At 52.5% G+C, this 25096-nt stretch overlaps 1 protein-coding gene across 1 annotated transcript in view; it reads left to right on the plus strand.

Moving 5' to 3' along the window:
* Positions 1-25096, plus strand: part of MDN1 (midasin AAA ATPase 1) — a 2142100-nt gene that overhangs the window by 1454426 nt on the left and 662578 nt on the right. The gene's annotated exons all lie outside the window — the stretch shown is intronic.

Below are 25096 nucleotides of genomic sequence, written 5' to 3' on the forward strand. Positions count from 1 at the left end.
TTTGCAAGGTCCGGCGGCCATACTGCTCTCCCTGGAGGCTTGCTGTCCCCTGGGGACGGTGACGGGACTTGTTGACTTCGATCGAGTGGAGGTGGTGTTATTGGGTTGCCCCCTCTCGGATCGTACGATCCCCGTCGCCCAACATGGCGGGCAGAGGAGTTCCAGACAAAGGGAAGCCTCCGAGGGTCAGCAGGAAACCCTCCCACTCGCAGTCCACCATCCCTGAACGATTTTCTCACTCTAAAGGTTCGCCAGGTGCATCGGGCCATACCAAGGACCCGCAGCAGGACGTGTCCCCGGAAGATACAGAACCCACCCTCCGGGATGTGATGGGAGCCATTGCTGGCGTGAAGGCCGAGATGCACAAACAGCATGAAGTGCTGTCCAACAAGGTCGATACCCTCACGATCGAGCTCAACCTCATCAGGGCCGACCTCGGGAAGACGAACAACAGGGTCAAGTCACTCGACATCAAGACGTAGAGTCTGACTACTGATATGTCGGACGTGCAGACCGAGGTTCGGGACTTGAAGGCCGCTAATTTGATGCTTGCGCGCCGGCTTGATGATTTTGAGGGACGGGCACGGCGCCAGAACGTCCGCATTACAGGTGTGCCGGAGGGTGCGGAGGAGGACGCTGCGGATTTGTTTGTGGAGGAACTGGTGGTGAAGCACTTGACGCCCGGAGGCCTGAGTAAGTTCTTCTCGGTCGAGAGAGCTCATAGACTGCCTGGTGGCCAACCGAAGTCTGGTGCGTCCCCGCGCCCCATCATCGCCAGACTGTTTAACTACAGGGACCGAGACGCAATCCTACAAGCGTCGAGAAGTGGCAGTCCGCTGCGGTTTCAGAATGCTGAAGTGAATTTCTTCCCCGACTTCACTCAGGCTGTACAGAAACGCCGGCAAAGTTTTATGGGAGTTAAACGGAGACTGAGGGAGATGGGGTTGAGGTACTCCATGCTCTATCCAGCGAAACTTCGAATAGAACATGGTGATCGGACGCTGTTCTTTGATTTGCCAGATGCTGCGGGGGACTGGCTGGACACTTTGCCTCAGCGTCGGACTAATCCTGAGGATCTGTCGGAAGAGGCGTCGGGTGGCCCAGGTTCCCAGGAATAAACTCTACCATGTTGGTCTTCTTTCTGCGAGGGGCTCTGCGGATGGCATCGTTGACTCTTGTTTCCTTTTTAATTCTCCTGTTTTCTCAACTTTGGAGGGTAACGGGGGGGTGATGGGATGTCTCCTTTCTCCTCTGGGGGCTTTTTGTAGGTTAGTTTACACGGGGCGACAGGCACACTGCTAGTTCGGGGGGCTTTTAGTCTAATGCAGGGGTGCAGGGTGGGGGGCGGTTGGTTTGTGTGTTCTTCCTTTGCTTTTCCTTTTTTACTTTTCTCATGGCGAGGCTGCTACTGTCTTGAATACACCGTATCGGTGGCTGCTTTCTGGGGGGGGATGGCTGGGACGGGGCATCTTTGATGATGGGGGGTAAGACTTTGAATGTGCTTAGTTGGAACGTGAATGGGTTGGGGGATCGTATTAAACGTGGTGTTGTATTACAAATGTTTAAACGTTGTGTTCCCGATGTTATCCTCCTGCAAGAAACTCATCTCGTTGGCAATACTTGTAGGGCTCTGAACAGAAAGGGGTTCAAAATGGTGGCCCATTCCGGGTTCTCCTCGGGATCCCGAGGGGTGGGGATATTGGTGCGCATGTCTCTTCCCCTGGAGGTGGAGTCCACAGTGGTTGATGATAGGGGCTGCTATGTTGCCGTGGTGAGCAGATGGGAGGGACGTACCCTGGTTTTGGTTTCTGTTTATGTCCCCCCGGGTTTCCAAACGGCTACCTTCCAAGATCTTGGAGGCGCCATTTTGGGCCTCCCAGAGGGGCTGTTAATACTAGGCGGGGACTTTAACTCTGTGGTTTCGGGCACTTTGGATCGTTTTCCGTCCAGAGATCTACGCAGCGCACAAGCATGGCTCCCGGACTTCATGAGCACTATGGGCCTTATTGATTGTTGGCGACTTTTACATCCCGCTCAACGACAGTACACTTTCCATTCGGGGGCCCACGGTAGTCTTTCTCGAATTGATTACATTTTGATACCCGCGGTTCAGGCACAGACCGTCTCTGGGGCTCGCCTTATGGCCAGGGGTATATCGGATCACTCTCCAGTTTGGGTATCCTTTGACTTTGGCATCGCAGCGGCGACCAGGGTGGCGCCGGTCAATCCCTGGTATTTCCGCAACCCCAAGACTCGAGACCTCCTTGCTAAAGCGATCGATCTGTACTTCACTGAGAATACAGGTACGGTAACGTCGGCCCTTTCCCTCTGGGAGGCCTTTAAGACTGTCCTTAGAGGAGAGGCTTTCTCCTTGATAGCTGAGGTGCGCAGACGAAGGGATGAGGACATGGTACGGTTGGAGTCGGATATTGCAGAACTGAACTCCCAGTTGGCGCTGGGACCGACACCTGAACTGTTGCATGCCCTCTCTCTGAAGCAGTCGGAATATAGAGCCACTGTCACTGACGCTGCCAGGGCGATGGGCAGGGAACAGCAAGGGAGGATTTATGACGCCGGAGACAAGGCGGGCAAACTCCTTGCCTGGCTAGACAAGAAGGAGTTGGCTTCCCTTGGGGTGCCTGAGATTCTGGGTGATGATGGTCTGGTTGTTACTGATCCCACTGCTATTGCTGCGGCTTTCGCCGACTACTTTGAGACGGTTTATACATCAGTCTCCGCTCCGACTGAATCGGACTCGGCCTCCCTTTTAGAGGGGATTGAGCTCCCTTGCCTGTCTGATACCGAGCGTGACGACATGGACTGGGGCATCACGGCTGACGAGGTGGCGTTAGCAATACGGTCCTTGCGCTCCGGGAAAGCTCCAGGTCCCAATGGTCTCCCGGTGGAGCTGTATAAAATCAAAGCAGACACTATCACCGCGCCCCTGATGAATATGTTCTTGGAAGCCCGAGAAGCTGGTGAACTTCCACTGGATCAACGCCTGGCCACCATTGTGGTCATCCATAAGGAGGGGAAGCCTAGAGACCTTTGTAGGTCGTATCGCCCTATTTCATTGCTGAATGCCGAGCCCAAAATCCTGGCTAAGTTGCTGGCCAATCGGCTCGTGGGCGTGATCGCGGACTTGGTCCACCCAGACCAGTCCGGTTTCATACCTCACCGAAACACTGCCCTTAATCTTAGAAGACTTCACGCTGTCATGGCGCGGGCACACATGCTCTGCGAGCCAACTGTCCTGGCTTCGCTGGACGCGACGATGGCGTTTGATTCTCTTGAATGGAGCTACCTCTGGGCGGTGCTGTCTAAGTTTGGGTTCGGCCCTGACTTCATCAGTTGGGTTCGGCTTCTCTATTCCTCCCCGATGGCCAACATAACGGTCAATGGCCGCATGTCAGCTTCCTTTGCCTTGCGCAGGGGTACCAGACAGGGCTGCCCGTTATCACCGCTCCTCTTTGCCCTTGCGCTGGAGCCGCTTGCTGCTTGGATCCGCAGTCACCCTGATATTAATGGGATCAAGTGGTCACCGGGGTTGGAAGATCGTGTTTCGCTATACGCGGACGACATTCTTCTTTACCTTACCTCCCCCTGTCGGTCTTTGATTGTGGTGTTTGATGTACTGGGTACCTTTGGTGGATACTCAGGCCTGGTTATCAACTGGTCCAAGTCCTACCTCTACGTGCTCCGCGGGGACACTCCACGTCTCCCTAGGGGCTGTGCAATACAGGTCTCGCAACAGGGCTTCAAGTACCTGGGCATCTATATTTCAACGGATGCCAGGGCACGGTACGCCAACAACCTGCTCCCTCCTCTAGCACGCCTTCGGCGTGACGTGGAGGGTTGGAAAAGATTGCCGCTGTCCTTGTTGGGACGAGCGGCGTTGTTCAAAATGATGTCCCTGCCGAGATTTTTGTATGCGCTTCAAAACACGCAGGACCCAGTCTCTTCTAAATACTTCAGAGAGATCGAAGGCTTGCAGCGTACCCTCTTGTGGGACGGAAGGCCGCGCATTGCCGTGGTCAAACTGACCATTCCGTGGTATGACGGCGGTATTGCCCTGCCCGATGTACGCCGGCACTACTGGGCTTCTCAACTGGCGGCTATCAATCATGGCTTCTACGGACCGGTGGTTAATCCGGGGTATGCCATGGATCGCTGGCTCATGAACGACGGGATGTACTACAGAGCGCTTTATTCTAGATCACTGGACCGGAAATTGACTGGTCCCACCAGGACCGCGGTGCATATATGGAGGGCGGTTACGAAGACACTGGGGTGGAAGGGTAGGCTCACCATGGCTACTCCCCTTTACGACTCTGACTTGCTGGGGAGATTGTGGCACTCAAAAGGGTTTGATCGATGGGACCTCATTGGTATTTCCAAAGTGGCGGATGTGATGGCCAGGGGGGAAATTAAATTGTTTGCTGTTCTACAGGCTGAATTTCAACTGGGGGCCACGGAATACTTTAGATACGCGCAGTTGAGGCATGCCCTTACGTCCTCCATGTCTGTAGGTGAAAAAGTCCCCGAGTCATCCCCGCTGGAGGACAGGGTGCTGGACGGCCATATGCCGGACAGCGCCATTTCCCTGACCTACAAAAAACTTATCAATGTTCGGACGGACCTCTGGATGAATGATGGGATTGAGATGGATGACGAGGACTGGCAGTCTGCGGTTTCCTCCCCTAAGGAAGTGGCAATTTCGGCCAGACTGCGCTTGGTTCAGCTGAAAGTACTTCACAGGGTGTATGTCACTGGCCCCAGGTTGATTCGTATGGGGCTTTCCCAGGACGGCCTTTGTAGGAGGGGATGTGGTATGCTGGCCACTTTTATGCATACCATTTGGGAGTGCCATGCCATAGCCTCTTATTGGGAACGAGTGCATGCGGTTATGTGTGTTGTGACTGGTGTGGATTTGCCTGCGGAAGCTCGACGCTGCTTGCTGAATGTGTGGGGTCCGACTGACTACAATAACGCTCAAACCCGATGGGTCACACTGGGGAATATGGTGGCCAAGAGGGACATTGCCCAGAGATGGGGTGCTCCGACCCACCCACTGTGAGTCTTTGGAAAACAACATGGACTGGTGCATGCTCCGGGAGAAGACTGTCTACTTAGCCCAGGGTAAGCCCAAGATGTGGGGGCTGGTCTGGGGGGCCTGGAATGCGTATAGAGGTGATATTTGTATGCCCCCGGAGGTAGTCCAACTGGAGATTCGTCTCTCACCATAGCCAATCCCTCCACCCAGGTTTTCACGTGACGCAATCCTGTCTCTTGCTCAACCGTACACATGTGTGCTTATTTGATTTGGTTATTTTATGATGCGGAAGTTCCCGCCTCTCCCCCTGGATATGTGCCTTACCGCTCTTCTATGCTCCTCTGCCTTGCCATCTTTCTCCCTTTCTCCCCCCTCCTTCTCCCCTTTCCCTTCTTTACTCTTGTCCCTTTTCGGTTCTCACTTTGTTCATGAAGTTCAATTTATAATATATAAAATTAAACCGGACTGCTCCTTTTACTGTTTTGTGCACACTTCCGTGTTGCTTTATAATGCTGCCTAGCCTCCGGGATGTACGGCTGAATAGCGGTGTACTTTGAATTACAAATAAAGGTTTTCCAAAAATAAAAAAAAATAAAAAAGAATCTGGTGAACTGGTACCATGTTCTCCTTTCCTTTTGTGTGTAGGATTCATGCCCTATGAAACCTTTGAGAACTGTCACATCAAGTTGCAGTACTTTGGCTTTATAAAGGTAACTCCTCATGCTTGTGTTGTGACGTTTGGATCGTCCTCATTTCTGCTTCAAGCACTTTCATTCAAATGACCTAAAGCCCCCAAAGGAAGAAAATCCCTCTTGCAGATTGCTTTCACTGATGTACCTATTAATTTTCAATTCCTTGAAATGGAAGCCTAACAGCCCTTGTCATCGTTATAGCTGATCAGAACCTAGACTTGCCTCTCAAAATACTAGTCCGTAAGTAATACTCTGCTTTTGGGATTGGGACCATTTGAGTAACCTACAAGTACCTTTTCAGCTGTTTTCAAACTATTGTTCATCTTTGTGTGGTAAGAATTTATGTTGATAGTAGTGGTTTTGGAAGCATGCTAGTTATATCTGAAAGAAACAGGTTAGTATTAGATTACTTACCTTAGAATATCCCCAGGCGTCAGACTGAATCCGGAAACTGTTGCGTAGCAGTACCCTTGCGCGTCGGTAGGCGTCGTTGTAGGAAGGTGCATATCTGACTATGGTTGCCCCCAACTTTTTGCCTGGTGTTTTGCTGGTTTTTCGACTTATTTGACCTGGGGCCCTGCTATTCAGGACCACAGACCCACTGCTCTCTCTGTAAAATGGATTCCATGTACCTTAGGTACATATCTAATTGGATACTGAGTCACCTTATCAGCCCCTGTACAGTGTACCTTAGGTACCCAGGGCATAGGTGCACCCAGGGCCTACCAGGGGCTGCAGCATGAATTATGCCACCCCTGGCTGGCCATCCAAATCTGACACAACTGGCTGCACGACAGCTGGGGCAAGGTGGTGTAATCACCCTTTGCTTTAGATATAGTATTCCTATATCTAACCCTAAAATGGACACATATATTCCTATCAGTCACTCCTATGGCAGGCCTTATCAATCCTGAAGGCAGAGTGCTTGGAATTGTGTGAGATGGTGCTCTGGCATGAGCTGAGCCCGTTTGCAGCTTGCGGAACCAAGTCCTAATAGCTGTTCCATGATAACGCTATACCATATACTCTTAAGGGCATTATGTACCTCGCGGTCAAATGCTAACTTTGGCATAGCATTATCAAAACATGTCGAGTAAGGTGTCATACGAATTGGAATACTAACCCCTCGCCAATTCTGGCGACGGGGTTAGCATTCCACTCTTCTAGAGGGACACGACATGTATGTAACTGTGAACCCCGGTTAAAGTTAACTCGAGCCTCAGCATCACAAAATGGATGCTGCCACCACAGACACAAGTCTGACCTCCTGCTGCTGGGAGTCCTTCCAGCGAGGGAGGCTTAGTCAAAGGGTTTCCTGCCTTGGGAGGTGCTAGCACCACCCCAGACAGGATTTTGTGTATTAGGTAGGACAGGGCTCAAAGGAATGAGACATGCCTGGGGCACACAAGGTGCCCTGTGCATACACCGGTCAGAACCAGTTCCTGGGGCATTCCAGCCCCAGAGCTGGCGCAAGACCGGACAAAGGAAAGGGGGTGTAACCACCCCCCTTCCTGGTCCCACCCAGAGGAGGGACCTAGTCGTAGTGCAGCCCCCTTTAGCTGGATAAAGGTAGGAGCTGGTCCCATTCCAGATCAGATTATCCTGAACAACTTCCCAAGAAGAAACTCTGGACTTCGACGTTCTGCTCCACAGAAGACTGAAGATATCTCCCTTGTGGGCAAGGAGTGTCCACCCTGCACCAGCAGGCACCACCAGCGTACAGCGGCTTCCCTTTGTCGTCTTCCTGCAAGGATCCAGACTTGAGAGCCCGACGAGACCCGGATTCCCAGACCTCTCCGACCTCTACCCACATCTGCAGCACAGCTGAGACCCGTGGGTGCGACGAGACACGTGAGACCGGCCATCTTGGAAGAAGCAGCACCTCGCTCCAGCACAACTTCAGAGGCATCCTCGTCCAAGTGCTTTGGGGACGGAAAAGCCCGACCCCGAGCAGCTCCTGCATCGAAGATCAGCCCTCCAGCATCCACGAGATCTGCGTGGGGCCCTTCTGCCTGTTTGCTACTCGACGCGTTGTCTGGTCACTTGCCGGCTGGCTTGTGACCTCCTAGCTGACGAGCTCCGACAACTTTGCTGCTGGTCTGGTTGCTCCAGACTGGCCCTTGCTCCCTTCCAAAAGAGGATCACCCCGGACCCTCCTGGTCCACTCCAGACGCCGTTTCCACTCACCGCGTGGGTTGCCTTTGCCAAGGCCTGTTGAACCCGAATCCGGAGACGACACCGCTGACAGCGAGAGCCTGCGTGGGACAGCTCGTGCCTCCATCCTGGTCGTTGAAGACACCACCTGGTCCACGTGGCTGCAGAGACAAGCGTCCACCTTCACCTGATAGCGACGACGACATCTGGTTCCACTCCTGGTTCCACTCCAGTCACTGGCTAGTGACTTTGAACATTGTCCCCTCTGCTTTCAGGTTCTTCTCTTCACTGATCCACCCTTGGATCACACCGGACATCTTCCTCCTGACCGCCTGCAGCATCTTTTCCTCCAGGCTCCATAGACTTCAACGCTGGAACCCGACACGACTTGGCACCTATGCACCCGCAGCCTGTGGGTGAGGTAACACGGGCATTTCGGTGCTCAAGGGTAGCTTGACTCTCCTAGTGTCCAGTTCCACAGTCGTTTTAGTCCTAACTAGTCAGGGACGTCCGTACTCACCTTTTCTTTAAACTGTACTGTCCATAGACGATTGTACGCATCTCGCGTGTGAGTTCACACTCTGCACACGCGCTCCGTGGGCCTCCTATTACTTACCTCCAGTTAGAGTAGTGTGGTCCCAGCGATCCTAAAGCCTCTGGACAGCTCCATTCCTTTGATTGACTTTCACATTCCACTTACTTAGTATATGGTTTGTTGCGCCCCTCAGGCGTTCTTGTAATTACTGTGCGAACTCGTATTTCCTTTTGAGTATTGTCATGTGCTTTTCCCTCTGACCTCATAAAGAGTTCAGAGGTGTATGTTAGTTAATAAATATCTGTTTATTTTCATAACCTGTGTGGTGTCCTTTCACTTGGTATTCAAGGAGTTATATGTGGTAAAACAGCTGGCTTCACATGCCATTCAGAGTTTAGCCTAAATACTGCTTTTGTCCACGCTACTAGGATAGCTGGTCTATAAGGTTGACTTGGGTTGTTTGGACTGATACAAGGTGATCACTAGAACTAGTGAGCATCATATATCAGGCCAACTTCTCACAGTCGTCTGCAGCTCCGCATCCGTCATCGGCGTCGTTGGCGCCAGGATGACGTCGCTGGAGTACTTAGACGCCGCCCTCACGCGCTGACGTCAGTTCTTCTATTTTCCACGACAGCAAGCGCCGATCTGGAAAAAGTAGTACCCATAGTCAATTCTTGACTAACTTTTTCGATCCTTTTTGATCATCTTTCGAAGTCTCTCGACTCCGACGGTGCCGTTAGGGTTCCCGGGTTCAAACCCTGCATCGATTGTAGCCGACTGATGTCAGTTACTGACCCCCATCGCCGGTGCCTTTACTGTCTGGGCCCCGACCACGACGACAAGTCTTGCTCCGACTGCCAGGCCCTGACATCCAAAGCTAGACTGGAGCGGTCCCGCAAGCCACTCGAGCTCCGGCAGTCAGCCCCGCTCGAGGTCCCGGTCCGGAAGGAGGTCGAGGGACCGGTTGCGGGGCCGAAGTCACCACAGTCATCGGGCTCGAAGTCTTCAGGTAAGAGGCACAAGAAGGCGAAGAGGCGACATCGCTCTTCCGACTCCCCCCCCCCCCCCCCCCCCCCCGACGCTCGGGCAACAACGCCCACACGGCTCGGCCGGAGCCGCAGGCATCGCGGCCTGCTCCACACTCTTCGGTCCCTGGGCAGAACGCGACGCCGGAGGAGATCGAGGCCTTCCTCATGGCCATGAGGTCGCTCACTCCTCCGTCGGGTTCTGCGGCGCCTTCGGGCCAAGCGGTCCCGACTGGGTCCCCACGCGGGTCGGGTGCTTGGACCCCGGCGACTTCGGGCCAGACGCCGCAGGGTTCCTTTGGATCCCGTTCCGGATCCGGGTCGTCGCCGGTCGACCTCACAACCTCGCCGAGGCCAGCCCCCAGGGTGTCGCCTCCGGCGCCGTCCCAGGACGTCGACGACCCCGGTCCTACCCTCGATTCGGAGCGGCGCCACTCGGCGCCGTATTCAACGCCACTAGGAGATTTTTACTTCTACGACCTGGCCCCATCCTTTGACCCTGGATATCAGGAGATGGGTGGCGAGGATGATTGGGAGAAGTCCGAGGACCCTTTGGCACATGAGTGCCAGTCTTCTCAGGACTGGGCAGGTGAGGTAGGGGATGCCAGTGGGCTGGACACCTCCCCAGACACTGGTTTTGTCTCCCCTCCTACCGCGGCTACGGAGGAGGGGGCTTCCTATAGTGTGGTGCTGACACAGGCTGCCAATGCCTTGAGCCTTGTGCTCCCTGTCGCGGCCGTGAGGACTAACCTCCTCACTGTCTTTAAACCGCAGGCAAGCTCGGCTGAGCCTCCGCTGCCGTTTAATGAGGCCTTGTCAGACATTCTTCTGGGCACTTGGTCCAAGTCCTCTATAGGTCCGCCTGTAGATAGGAACGTGGCCAGGCGCCACCGCCTGGCTCCTGGGGACCCTTGCTTCCTGTCCATCCACCCCACCCCCGAGAGCCTGGTCATCCAGGCCTCTAACTTCCAGACCACATTCCTGACCGCTCCCCCGATTGGGAATCCAAGAGGTACGAACAGTATGGTAAAAAGATGTTCTTCTCAATTAGTTTGGGGTTGCGGTCAGTCAACACTGCGTGCCTCTTGAGCCGTTACACCCACTCTCTGTGGGACACAGTCGTGGACGTGCTGCCACAATGTCCGGAGGAGGTCCGGACTAAACTCACTCAAGCCCTTGTGGCGGGTCGAGATGCGGCATGGCATTCCATCCGGTGTGGGCTGGATACCACGGTTCGCTGGGCAACAGTGGCTATTCGTCGCGACGCCTGGCTGAGGTCCGCCAACTTTTCGGCTGATGTCCAAAACACCCTTAAGGACATGCCGTTTGATGGCAGTCGCCTCTTTGGCGACAAGGCAGACAGTGCCCTTGAGCGCTTTAAGGATTCCAGGGCTACGGCCAAGTCCTTAGGCCTCTTGGCCCCGCGCCAGCAAACTGTTGCCTTTCGCTCCTTTCGTGTTCAAGGAAGGGGCGCCCCCACACGTCCTGCCAGCCACGGATCGCAGACTAACATCCAGCGCGGTGGCGGACGTGGTAACCGCCGTGGCGGAGGTCCGGAGCAACGGCGAGGTCAGTCCACACCTACCCCTGCAGCATCCGCCTCAAAACCCTCCTAGTCTGAGCTTTCAGACCCATGTGATGCCAGTGGGGGGCAGGGTTCGCCATCACCTCCTCCACTGGCGCACAGGTGGGTGCTGCAAATCGTCCGAAGGGGGTACTTCCTCCCCTTCGAGGCGACCCCCTCCAGCCATGCCACCGCAGTACCACCACCTGTCGGGGGATCACTTGAGTCTTCTGTAAGAGGAAGTTACGGCCCTCCCGGCCAAGAGGGCCATAGAGCGCGTTCCTGGGCCAGAAGTAGGGTGTAGTCCCACTACTTTCTGGTTCCCAAGAAGGGCAAAGGGGGCATACGCCCTATCTTGGACCTGCGGAACGTCAACATCTTCCTCCGGAAGGAGAAGTTCAAGATGCTGACATTGGCTCAGGTCTTAGCTGCCCTGGACCTGGGTGACTGGATGGTAGCCTTGGACTTGGAGGACGCTTATTTTCATATCCCCGACCGATTCACCCGCCGGCGTTACCTGCGGTTCACGGTAGGCCACGAGCACTTTCAGTTTGCCGTGCTCCCCTTCGGCCTTACCAGCGCCCCACGGGTGTTCACGAAAGTGATGGCGGTGGTTGCAGCTCATCTGCGCAGGTTAGGGGTTTCAGTCTTTCCCTACCTCAACGACTGGTTATTGAAGGCGGGTTCGCCCCAGACAGTCGTCAGCCGCCTCCAGACTACGGCCGACCTCCTGCACCTGCTGGGGTTCTTCATCAATGTGCCGAAGTCACACCCGTGTCCCTCTCAGAAGCTCCTCTTCATCGGAGCAGTTCTAGACTCGGCGCAGTTTCGGGTTTATCCTCCCAAACAGGATATTCAGGCTCTGATTCCGATCTTTCATCTGTTATCCCGTGTCTCGGTCAGGTTGATGCTGCGGCTTCTGGGGCTGATGGCCTCCTGCATCCTTCTGGTGCATCACGCCAGGTGGCGGATGCGGGCTCTGCAGTGGGACCTGAAGTTTCAGTGGGCCCAGCATCGGGGCAACTTGTCCGACCATGTCTTGATCTCAGATGGCACTGCAAGACATTTGCAGTGGTGGCTCATGGACCGCGATTGGGTCCGCGGCAGATCCCTCTCCCTACCCCAACCGGAGCACGTAGTTGTGACGGACGCGTTCCTCCAGGGCTGGGGGGGTGCCACATGGGAGAGGCGGAGATCAGAGGCCTCTGGTCTCCGGCGGAGTCCCGGCTCCACATCAACCTTCTGGAGCTGCGGGCGATCCGGCTTGCACTGAAGGCATTCCTCCCCTCTGTCCGGGGGAGTGTAGTGCAGGTGTTCACGGACAACACTGCCATGTGGTACTGCAACAAACAGGGCAGGGTGGGGTCGTGGACCCTATACCCGGAGGCTCTGCGCCTCTGGCAGTGGCTGGAACATCAGGGCGGGACCCTGGTGGTTCAACACCTGGCAGGTTCCCTGAACGCCAGGACGGACGAACTCAGCCGTCGGTGCATGATGGATCGCGAATGGCGTCTGAACTCTGACGTGGCGCAAGGCCTCTTTCAGCAGTGGGGAGAGCCTTGTTTTGATCTATTCGCCACAGAAGAGAACGCGCAATGTCATCAGTTCTGCGCGTTAGAATTTCCAAGGCGGCACTCGCTCGGAGACGCTTTTCGTCACGAGTGGAGCTGCGGTCTGTTGTACGCCTTTCCGCCTATACCACTTCTGCCCAGAGTGCTGAAGATCAGACGCGACCGGGCCCAAGTTATCCTTGTGGCTCCGGAATGGGCATGAAGATACTGGTATCCCAAGCTACTCAGCATGTCTGTCGATACCCCGATTCGTCTACCTCTTCAGGAGGACCTTCTGTCGCAGCAGCAGGGGACGGTCCTCCACCCGAACCTGTCAAGTCTCCACTTACATGCGTGGAGATTGAGCGGCGGCAGTTGAGGCCATTTGACTTGCCTCCTGAAGTCTGTAATGTAGTTCTAGCAGCCAGTCGTCCCTCCACAAAATCGGTATACGCCTGCAGGTGGAACAAATTTGTGGCATGGTGCACAGCAAAGCCTGTGGATCCCCTTTCTGCCCCTCTTTCAGAGGTTCTCCTCTTTCTTCTCTCTTGCCCAGCAGGGCTCTGCTCTGGGCACTATCAAGGGCTACCTCTGCTATTTCCGTCTTCTTAAGGCTCCCTGATGAGCCCTCTTTGTTCAAGTCCCAGTTGTAAATAGGTTTTTGAAGGGCATCACTCATGTGTTTCCTCCTGTTCCTTTCGTGATCCCTCAGTGAGACTTGAACCTTGTTCTGACCTATCTGATGTGCGCTCCTTTCGACCCACTTCATAACTGTCATCACCTCTGCCAGTAGGATGAGTGAGCTCCAGGCTCTTTCCTCTTAACCTCCCTTTGAGAAGTTGGCCTGATATATGATGCTCACTAGTTCTAGTGATCACCTTGGATCAGTCCAAACAACCCTTATGGTGATTGGTTGTAAGTCAACCTTATAGACCAGCTACCCTAATGGTAGCATGGACAGAGCAGTCTTAGGCTAAACTCTTTTGGCATGTGATTCCAGCTGTTTTACCACATATAACCACTTGAACACCAGATGAAAGGACACCACAAAGGTTGTTATGAAAATAAACAATCTATTTATTACTAACAAACACCTCTTAACTCTTTGAGATCAGAGGGCTAAGCACATAACAATACTCTTCAGAAAAATACAATAAGTCGCACAAGTTACAATGGTGCCCTAGGGGCACAGTAAACCATATATAAGTAAATGGTATAAGTAGAATGATAGAAGAAAAGAGGATGCCCAGAGGCTGTAGAATCGCTGGGGCTACACTACCCTAACTTTAGGTAAGGAGCAGGAGGCCCAGGATACCTGGACACTAGGAAAGTCAATCTACCTATGAGCACCGAAATGCTCTCGTTACCTCACCCACGGGCTGCGGGTGCATAGGTGTGAAAGTGTCGGGTTTCCGCGTTGAAGTCAATGGAGCCTTGGAGAAAGATGCTGCAGGCGACCAGGAGGAAGATGTCCGGAGTGATCCAAGGGCGGATCGAAGATGATGGAGACCTGAAAGCAGAGGGGACAAGGTTCAAAGTCACTAGCCAGTGACCGGAGTGGAACCAGGAAGGAACCAGATGATGTCGTCACGATCGGGTGAAGATGTGTGCTTGACTCTGCAGCCACGTGAAGCAGGAGGTGTCTTCGACGACCAGGATAGAGGCACGAGCTGTCCCACGCAGGCTCTCGCTGTCGGCGGTGTCTGTTCCAGGATCGGAGTCAACAGGCCTTGGCAAAGGCAACCCACGAGGCAAGTGAAGATGGCGTCTGGTGCGGACCAGAAGGGTCCGGGGTGCTTCTCTTTTGGAAGGAAGCAAGGGCCAGTCTGGAGCAACCCGACCAGCGGTGTAAATTTCAAGGTTCGTCGTCTAGGAGGCCACTAGCCAGCCGGCAAGTGACCAGACAACGCGTCGAGCAGCAACCAGGCAGAAGGGCCCCACGCAGATCTCGTGGATGCTGGAGGGCTGGTCGTCGGTGCAGGAGCTGCTCGGGGCTGGGGCTTCTCAATCCCCAAAGCACTTTCTCGAGGGTGCCTCAGAGGTCGTGCTGGAAGCGAGGTGCAGTTCATCAAAGATGGCCGGTCCCACGGGTCTTGTCGCACGCACGGGTCTCAGCTGTGCTGCAGATGTGGGTAGAGGTCTGAGAGGTCTGGGAGTCCGGATCTCGTCGAGCTCTGAGGTCTGGTTCCGGCAGAAAGACGACATAGTTAACCTCTAGGACGCTTGATGGTGCCTGCTTGTGCAGGGTGGTCACTCCTTGGCCACAAGGGAGATTTCTTCAGTCTTCTGTGGAGCAGTTTCTTCTTGTAAAGTTGTTCAGGATAATCTAATTTGGAATGGGACCAGCTCCTACCTTTATTCTGCTAAAGGGGGCTGTACTAGTGACTAGGTCCCTCCAATAGGTAGGACCAGGAAGGGGGGTGGTTACACCCCCTTTCCTTTGTCCGGTTTCGCGCCAGAGCTGGGGCTGGATTCCCCAGCAACTGGTTTGAACCGGGGTATGCACAGGGACACCTTGTGTGCCCCAGGCATGTCCCATTCCTTTCAGCCCTGCCTATCTGGATACACAAAGTCCTGTCTGGGGTGGTGCTAGCATCTCCCCAGGCAGGAAATCCTTTGTCCAGGCCTCCGTTGCTGGAAGGACTCCCAGCAGCAGGAGGTCAGACTTGTGTCTGTGGCAGCAGCATCCATTTTGTGATGCTGAGGCTCGGGTTAACTTTAACCGGGGTTACAGTTACATACATGTCTTATCCCTCTAGAAGGGTGGAATGCTACCCCCGTCGCCAGAACTGGCAAGGGGGTAGTATTCCAAAGCGTATGACACCTTACACGACAAGTTTTGATAATGCTATGCCAAAGTTAGCAATAACCGCGAGGATTATAATGCACTTAAGAGTATATGGTATAGCGTTATCATGGAAACAGCTAAAGGACTTGGTTCCGAAAGCTGCAGACAGGCTCTGCTCATGCTAGAGCACCATCTCACATATTTCCAAGCACTCTGCCTCCAAGATTGATAAGGCCTGCCATAGGAGTGACTTATAGGAGTATATGTGTACATTTTGGGGTTAGAGATAGGTATACTACATCTAAAGCAAAGGGTGATTACACCACCTTGCACCAGCTGAGTGATCAGCCAGTTGTGTCACATAGTAAGGCCAGGGGTGACACAATACGTGCTGCATCCCCTGGTAGGCCTTGGATGCACCTATGCCCTGGGTACCTAGGGTACACTGTACAGGGGCTCCCAAGGTGATCCATGTTCCAATTGGTATGTACCTAGAGTACAAGGAGTCCATTTTAACAGAGCGAGCAGAGGGCCTGGGGTCCTGAATAGCAGGGCCCCAGGTCAACCAAGTCGAAAACCAGCTGAAGACTAGGCAAAAAGTTGAGGGTAACCATAGTCCGATATCCACCTTCCTACACTCCCTTCCTTTCTGTCCATCCGGACAAAGTTGTGTTGGGGACGCGACCCTCTTTCCTGCCCAAGGTAGTCGCAGCCTTCCACATCGGGCAGTCCATCACCTTGCCCACCTTCTTTCCACCTCCGCATCCCTCGTAAGAGGAAGAGGCTCCACCGTCTGGACCCAAAACGAGCGCTTTCATACTATTTGGATTGCACACGCCAGTTCCAGGTGTATGAGCAACTCTTTGTTGGTTACGTGGGCACTAAGAAAGGTCGGGCGGTGCACAAGCAGTCCATCTCTCTGTGGGTCGTGTTGTGCATCAAGGTATGCTACTCTTTGTCTAAAAAGGAGCCTCCTGTTGGGCTGAGGGCCCATTCCACTCGGGCCACGGCGGCTACTACTGCCCTGGGCCAGGGAGTCCCCTTGCAGGACATCTGTCAGGCAGCTACGTGGGCCTCGCTGCACACGTTTGCAAGACACTACTGCCTGGACAGCCAAGTCCGGAGAGATGGCTTTTTCGGCCGTTCCGTTCTCCAGGACTTTCTGGTGTAATCATTGGTTCGCAGACCCACCACCGGGGTTGGTATTGCTGGGGTATCTATTCTAAGATAGGAATCTAATACTAACCTGTTTCTTTCAGATGCACAAGTTACTTACCTTCGGTAACGATATATCTGTACGAAACAGTAGTTGGTGTTAGATTCCTTACTGCCCCACCCATCCTCCCCGTTCTGCGAACCGATATCTAGGGTTAAGGTCATCCCCTTTCAGGGCCCTAGTTTCATGGCACCAGTGTTGGTTTTAATCATGGCTCTGCGTTTCTGGCGCGGACAAGCTATGTATAAGAACTGACGTCAGCGCGCGGGGCGGCGTCTAAGTACTCGGGCGACGTCATCCCGCCGACGACGTTTGACGCCTATCGACGCGCAAGGATACTGCTACGAAAAAGTTTCCGGATCCAGTCTGACGCCTGGGGATCTTCCAAGGTAAGGAATCTAATACTAACTACTGTTTCTTACAGATATATCGTTACCGAAGGTATGAAACTTGTGCTTTTTCTCCTGTGACATATCTTTTACCACATTGGATTTGTGTCCCAGTACTCTTCTTTTTTTTTTTTTTTTTTTTTTTTTTGTCAGTTTCAGTTTTGTGCCTCAGCACATCTTTAGAAGTGACCATATTTGTTTTGTTTATTGCCAAACCCTCTTTACCTCCGCTACCTCTTATCTGTGCATTTTTAATTGTGTTTGTTTGAATTCAGAAAGTACATCAGAAATGCTTGTTAGTCACCCTTAAGTTACTGCTTCAGCTCATTCGAGCTCTCTAGATGTGACTGGTTGACCCCAATTTGGCAGTCTTCCTTACTAACAAGTTACTAGTGGGGGAAATTGTGTCCCAGTCAGACTGGTGTTCTCTTACAATTATTTAAATTATCATAATTAATTTTATTAGAAGAAGTTCTGTCCTATGGTATAGACATAGCACTTAGGGGGAACAAAGTGCCTTTCAGAGCAAGGTGATATGCAAGTTCTGTTATGCCTAGCTACAGAGGGCATTTATTGCAGCTGCAGCTTACACACGTCTTTGGTGTTACTTGTTGAGCGAATGAGAGTTGTAGTGAAGAGATCAATGTGGTTGTAGGGTCTGGAAAGTAGTTGGGGAGAGACAAGTGTTATGTGCATTGCTGTAGGGAGTGCAGGCAATTTTATTTTCAGTGGAAACATGTTGCACAGTCTTGATGCATATATAAGGAAAGCGCTTTGGGAGGAGTTCACATGACTGACTTTAAAATGCAGGGGGAGTTTGCAGAGGGGCGCGCGGCGCTGATAAACAGGTAGGCATTATTTCTTTCAGTTTCCTTGTTTTCAACAGCTTTTTGCGCTTCCCTTCATCAGCGTGACGTGTTAATTCAACTTCACCCATGGTGGCCGCTTCAGGAGGAACCGCATCGTAGGTAACATTTTATTAATAATCATTGAGCCGGCCACTGCAGCCTCATCTTAGTATTTTAGCTGCACGCATTTGTTTTGTCCTATGTCCATTCCTGCATGTGTGGATCGAGGGTGGGGGGGGTCGGCTCCAGTTAAATTTAGACGTAGGAGTCCGGTTCTTTTTATGTATTTACATTCTATGTCTGCTCACTGAGAGGTGCAATCTTGCGCAGCTCGCTGCTTCTTGCACCACAGTATTGGGGGGGGCCTCCTTCACCTACCCAACGCCCCCCGAGTGAATCACATGGGTTTGTTTTTTTAACTCACGCATGAAACTGTACACCAGTTAAGAAGTCGGGTCGTAAATCCTAGTTGACTGTAAGCAGAGGCTGGCCACGTAATTGCTGCTCTCGCTGCCTCGCCTACAGTGAAATATAAGTTTATCAATGCTGCCTCATAAAAATATATTTTTAGACTCCTTAGGGCGCCACACTATCATGATCACATTTATTCTGAACTGCTACACAGCAATGTCTTCTCACTGTGCTACTTCGTATTCAGCGTTTTTCAGACACACTAATTCTATTGTGTCCTGAGGTGAGACACTATGGTGCCGGTCAGACCCGCTTGAAAACAACTACATGGTCCTCGCTGATGGGAATCATTGCTAATATGTGTTCGAGGCACGTGGGCTGCTGAATTCATATTTGTGCATAGATCGCCGCCTATTGTTGGGTCCGGATGATTGCACATTGTTGTCCTGGAAGAGTCTTCGAAGTATCACGAGATAGGTGGCTCCTCCCCTGAACTACAGTGCGCATGGGCATCCTCGCCATCTTCAGATTGTTTTTTTCCACCATTGGGTTCGGATGTACTTTCTTGACTCAAGTTCGGAATCAATATAAAACACTTTTCGCAAGGCCAAAAGGCCTTCGGGGCTTCGGTATTGTCCCTCGTTCGGTGCCTAGTACTTGATCCAGTTCTTCGAACAGGACGTTGAGGGCCGTTTGCCTTTTTCCACACCAAAGGCCCCAACAACGATCGACGATGTAACTGAGCCCGTTCAAGAGATGCCCTGTCTGCAATTCCAAATACCCTCACATTGATGTGCACCCAGTGTGCAATAAATGCCTATCTCCGGACCACAACGAGGCCAGCTGCATGGCCTGTTCCATGTTCCGGTCAAAGAAGACAATTCGGCTTTGACGCGCCGCACGACAGTTGGCGCAGAAAACGGCGCCCGACCCGGAGAACATCTTCGAGTCTGATGACGACGAGGGCGTTGATGAAGAGGATCCTGACCAACAGTCGGACCCTGCGTCGGAGCACGACTCTAACTATAATGTGGACGAAGAAGAAGACTACGTCCATGAGGAAGACGTCGTCGAGGTAGGAGACGACGCCGAGGCCATCGGAGCCGTCGATGACGAGTCGAGCGATGAGCAAGGCACACCCGCAGTCGCTGGGCCCAATACTGACACTGTACTCTCTAAGGCTCAGGTCGAGGCATCGGCGGAACGCCTTAGCCAGATCTTAATCCACATTCTATAGCCCCGCGTCAAGGCCCGGCTAAGAATACCTCTAAAGAGCCAACGGTCGATCAACCACTCTCAGCGGTCAAATCGAACCAAAACCGACAGATGCTAAATCGAAACCGAAACTGCTAAAGACCGTCCTCGGATCGACGGCCTCGGATTCGTCGGCTCCAATCAAATCTAAGAGTGTCATCGACCCTTCGGGGTCACAAGGGGGCGTCGGCCCGAAGACCGGGCGCCGAAGCCTGTCTCTGCGGTCAAACACGTCGCATTGTCGACATCGACGTCCAAAGATGGCGACACTGGCAAAGGACTCAAAGCTAAAAAGACTATCGCTCCGAAGCTTACAGCCTCCAAGCCCATATTGAGCAAGGCCTTCGAGTCGAAGAGCAAACCGACCCGAAAAAACATGTCGCGTCGAAGCAAAAGAGCGTGCCTGCTGCTCACCGAGAGCTCGAGTCGACGCAAGGCCGCAAGCACACTAGTGATCAGTCGAAGTCGGTCGGATCGAAGACAGCGCCACCCTCAAAGAAGGTCGGTTCGTCTCCAATGCTTACGCCACCAATTAAGTACGGACTTCCCCCGACCGCTCAACCCAAAGCGTTCGAGCCACAAAAGAGCACCGACACGACCAAAAAGGTGTCGGTAGTTTCGAGGACTCAGCCCATTGAGGAGGATGTGGTGTTCCAAGCGCCCTCCTATGACAATCAGTCAAAACTTTTCATTGACTCGGATTCTGGCAGACTCACCATTTACAAACGGAAAATCATTCCAGAAAAACCTTTGGAGTCATACAAAATCCCTCTCAAAAGAAAAAGGGATTCTGCCACCTCACCTGTTCTTTTTGAACCTGTGGAGTCCTATAGACAAGACTATGCCTATTCTCCCACACGCACCAATGAGGATGTGGGGAGGGATACAATGAGGAAGAATTTACTTATCCTGTTGACACAGATCAGGAGGAACCTCAACCCTGGACTGACCCTGTTGACCCTGGTGAGCCACACACCACGCCTGACACTCAGTCATATACCGTCAAGACCTCGCCTACTGAAGATACTGCTGCGTTGAAATGAATCCTTTTTGTAATAATAATGTAACTTTTTAGACTAATGTTGCAGTGTTACCTCAATCTTTTTTAATTGGATTATTAATTGTTGTATATCTTTTATGATCGTGTAGATCGAAATAAAGATTGATGATGATGAAGATACTGTGAGAAGTTGGCCTGATATATAATGTTCACTATTCTAGTGAGCACTTTGTGTCAGTCCAAACAACCCTTATTGATGATTGGTTGTAAGTCAACCGTAGACCAGCTATCCTAGTAGCATGGACAAGAGCAGTCTTTAGGCTAAACTCTAGAGGGCGTGTTAAGCCAGCTGTTATACCATCACATATACCCCTTGAACACCAAGTGAAAGGACACCACACCAGTTATGAAAATAAAGGATATTTATTTAGAACACAACAACCCTGGACTCTTTATGAGGACAGGGTGCTAAGCACAATACAAAGCTCTTAAGAAAATACGCAAAGTCGCACAATTTACACAAATGCCCGAGGGGCACGAGAAACCATATACTCTAAAAGTGGAATGCGAAATTACTAGCAGGTAAGTACTACTCTAATAGGCTTAAGGATTGCTAGGACTGGACTACTGAACCTTCGGATTACTAGCAGGAGGCCTAGGGGGATCGGGTGCAGAGTGTGCACTCTCACGGGGGATGCGGGACAAAGTCTATGGTTGCTAGAAATTACAAAGTTAGTGTTATCGGACGAATCCGACTAGGTAGAGCTGAAACGAAAAAGGATCTGGACCCTTGGATAGTGAGGCTATGCTGGAGCACCGAAATGCTGAGGTTGCCTAGCCCAGGGGCTGCGGCTGCATAGGTCTGAAAAGACGTCGGGAATCCTTGTTGCAGTCTATGGAGCCTGAAAGAAGTTGTTGCTGGCAGGCGACCAGTGAAGAGATTCGGATGGATCCAAGCCTGGATCGAAGATGGAGGACACCTGTAAGGAGAGGGGACCAAGTCCTGAATCACTAGCCTGTGATCAGATGGGCACCAGGATGGCACCGGATGGAGTCACCTCGACCAGGTGAGTGGGGGACGCTGGGCTCTGCAGTCTCACGGACCAGGAGGCGTTGTCGGCGACCAGGATGGAGGTGCGAGCTGTCCCACGAAGGTATCTGCTGTCGACGTCGCTGGACCCAGGATTGGGGCAACAAGTCTTGGCAAATGCAAGCCCACGCGGTGGACTCAAAATGGCGTCTGGAGTGGACCAGGAGAGTCCGGGGTGCTCCTCTTTTGGAGGGGAGCAAGGGCCAGTCTGGAGCAACCAGACCACCGGTGTTGTCGTCGTGGAGCGTCGTCAAGAGGGCCACAAGCCAGCAGGCAAGTAGCAGGACAACGCGGTGAGCAGCAAAGAGCAGAAGGGCCCCACGCAGATCTGGTGGATGCTGGGGGTCTGGACTTCGGTGCTGGAGCTGCTCAGGGTCAGGGCTTCTCGAACCCCAAAGCACTCACTCGAGGATTCCTCGGCGGTCGTGCTGGATAAGCGTTGTGCAGTTCTGAAGATGGCCGGTCCCTCGAGGTCTCGTCACACCCACGGATCTCAGCTGAGCTGACGATGTAGGTAGAGGTCAGAGGTGCCAGGGAAGCCGGGTCTCGTTGTGCTGGTCTGTCGGATTCCGGAGGAAGGACGTGCAGCAAACCGCAGTGTTCTTAGATGGTGCCTGCGGGTGCAGGGTGACTACTCCTTAGTCACAAGGGAGAAATCTTGAGAAGAAGTCTTGAGTTCCTTTCGCAGAAAGTAGTTTCAGGATTCAATGATGATCTAATTTGGAAGGGGGCCCGCTCCTATCTTTATACTAGGAAAAGGGGCTGGCACGCGACTAGGTCCTGCCCATGGGTGGGACCAGGAAGGGGGGTGGTTACACCCCTCTCCCATGCCGGACTTTCCCCAGGTCAGGGGCTGGTGTGCCCCTGGAACTGGTTCTAGCCGGCCTATGCATAGTGAGCACCGAGGTGGCGCTTGCAGTCACCTTCCTCTAAAGCCCTGCCTACCCAGGATACACAAAACCCTGTCTGGGATGGTGCTAGCACCGCCCCTGACAGGAAACCCTTTGTCCAAGCCTCCCTCGCTTGAAGGACTCCCAGCAGCAGGAGGTCAGACTTGTGTCTGTGGTGGCAGCATCCATTTTGTGATGCTGAGGCTTGAGTTACCTTTATCCGGGGTTCACAGTTACATACATGTCGTGTCCCTCTAGAAGGGTGGAATGCTAACCCCATCGCCAGAATTGGCGAGGGGTTAGTATTCCAATTCGTATGACACCTTACTCGACATGTTTTGATAAGGCGATACCAGAGTTGGCATATAACCGCGAGGATTATAATGCACTTAAGAGTATACGGTACGCGTTATCATGGAACAGCTATTAGGACTTGATTCCGCAAGCTGCAAACGGGCTCAACTCATGCCAGAGCACCATCTCACACGATTCCAAGGACTCTGCCTTCAGGATTGTCAAGGCCTGCCATAGGAGTGACTGATAGGAATCCGGGTGTCCATTTTAGGGTTAGATATAGGTATACTATATCTAAAGCAAAGGGTGATTACACTACCTCGCCCCAACTGTCATGCAGCCAGTTGTGTCAGATTTAGATGGCCAGCCAGGGGTGGCATAATACATGCTGCAGCCCCTGGTAGGCCCTGGGTACACCTATGCCCTGAGTTACAGGGTCTGATAAGGTGGCCCAGTACCAATTGGTACCAGAGAGAGCAGTAGGCCTGGGGTCCTGAATAGCAGGGTCCCAGGTCAACTAAGTCGGAAAACCAGCAAAACACCAGGCAAAAAGTTGGGGGCAACCATAGTCGGGTATCCACCTTCCTACAGATACTGCTGCGTTTAACGCATTGACTGAAAGGGCAGCCAATAACCATGACGTGGAAATGCACGCTGACCCAGTGGAGGAGGACTTTTTGTTTGATACTTTCTCAACTTCAGAAAGATCAGTAAAGACATTGCCTATGCTAAAGGGTGTCCTTAAACACGCTACTGACATTTTCAAGGAGACCACAAGGGCAAGGGTTGTAAACCCAAGGATTGAAAGGAAATACAGGCCAGCACCTGTGGACCCTACGTACGTCAAGGGCCAGCTCCCATTGGACTCTCTAGTGGTGGCTAATGCTCGTAAGAGAGCGAACTCTCAAACAAGTGGTGATGCTCCTCCTCCGGACAAAGAATCCAAAATCTTAGAAGCTTCTGGCAAACGAGTAGCGGCTCAAGCGGCTAATATTTGGAGGATCTCAAATACACAGGCCCTATTAGCCAGATATGATAGGGCTCACTACGACACGTTAGAGCAGCTACTACAACACCTGCCTCATGCTTATAAGGAGGGAGCAGAAATGCTGATACAGGAGGGGACATTGATTTCCAATGCATCCATCAAGTGTGCGCTCCATGCAGCAGACACAGCAGCTAGGGCCATCAACACAAGTGTAATGCTTAGACGGCATGCCTGGCTACGCATCTCTGGTTTTAAGCCAGAGATCCAAACAACTTTACTCAATCAGCCGGTTAACCCTGACTTTTTCTTTGGTCCTGATGTAGACACGACCCTTGAAAAGATTAAAAAAGACACTGAGACTGCAAAATCCATGCGGGCTCTGCAGTCACAACAGTTCAGGGGCGGTTCCTTTCGTCGCTCCGGTAACAGGGGAGCCTCTAGAGGTCAAGCATCACAGCAAGCCCAATACAACAAAGGGAGCACGCAGGCCACCTATAACAAGAACAATAGGGGTGGATGTTGTGGGAACAGCACCAAAAGCAGAGGATGAGGAAATAATAATGCTTGATCCTCCGCCACCAATAAACAGTGACGCCTTGTCACTGCCCCCAGACCATATAACACTGGTCGGGGGAAGACTTCAGCAGTTCCTGCCAGTCTGGGAAGGCATTACCACAGACAGGTGGGTGAGACAACTTATCCAATACGGCTATTGTCTGGAACTAACTTCCACTCCACCCAACATACCCCCAAGGCACCGTCCTATGTCCGCAGAGCACATGCACTTATTGCAGCAAGAAGTAATCTGCATGCTGCAAAAAGGGGCCATAGAACTTGTTCCTTTAGAACAGCAGGGTACAGGGGTGTACTCACTGTACTTCTTAATCCTAAAGAAGGACGGGTCTCTCCGGCCAGTTCTAGTCCTCAGACCCCTGAACCAGTACATCTTGTCAGAACATTTTCACATGCTGATTTTACAGCAAGTCCTACCATTGCTCAGTCAGGGGGACTTCCTAGCAACCCTAGACCTAAAGGATGCATATTTCCACATTCCTATTCACCCAGGACACAGGAAATATCTCAGGTTCACTGTTAGAAATGGGATCCCTGGCTGGCCAGGGCTTGCGCCAAAGTCAGTCAGAGACCACCACTCCTAAGTCAGGGCAATGGAGTTACACTCCAAGATAACCCCTGCTCACGTGGCGCGAGCAGCAAGGCTAAACTTGGAGGCGATGTGAGTTAAGTATTTGCGCACGCACCCCAGCAACAACACCCAAGGCCCACCACAAAGGAAACTCCAAACAAGGTTATATGTAAAAATAGCCTTTGTATTACACCAAAACACATTAGAT

The sequence above is a fragment of the Lissotriton vulgaris genome, chromosome 6 (assembly GCF_964263255.1).
Source record: "Lissotriton vulgaris chromosome 6, aLisVul1.2, whole genome shotgun sequence".
NCBI lineage: Eukaryota > Metazoa > Chordata > Amphibia > Caudata > Salamandridae > Lissotriton > Lissotriton vulgaris.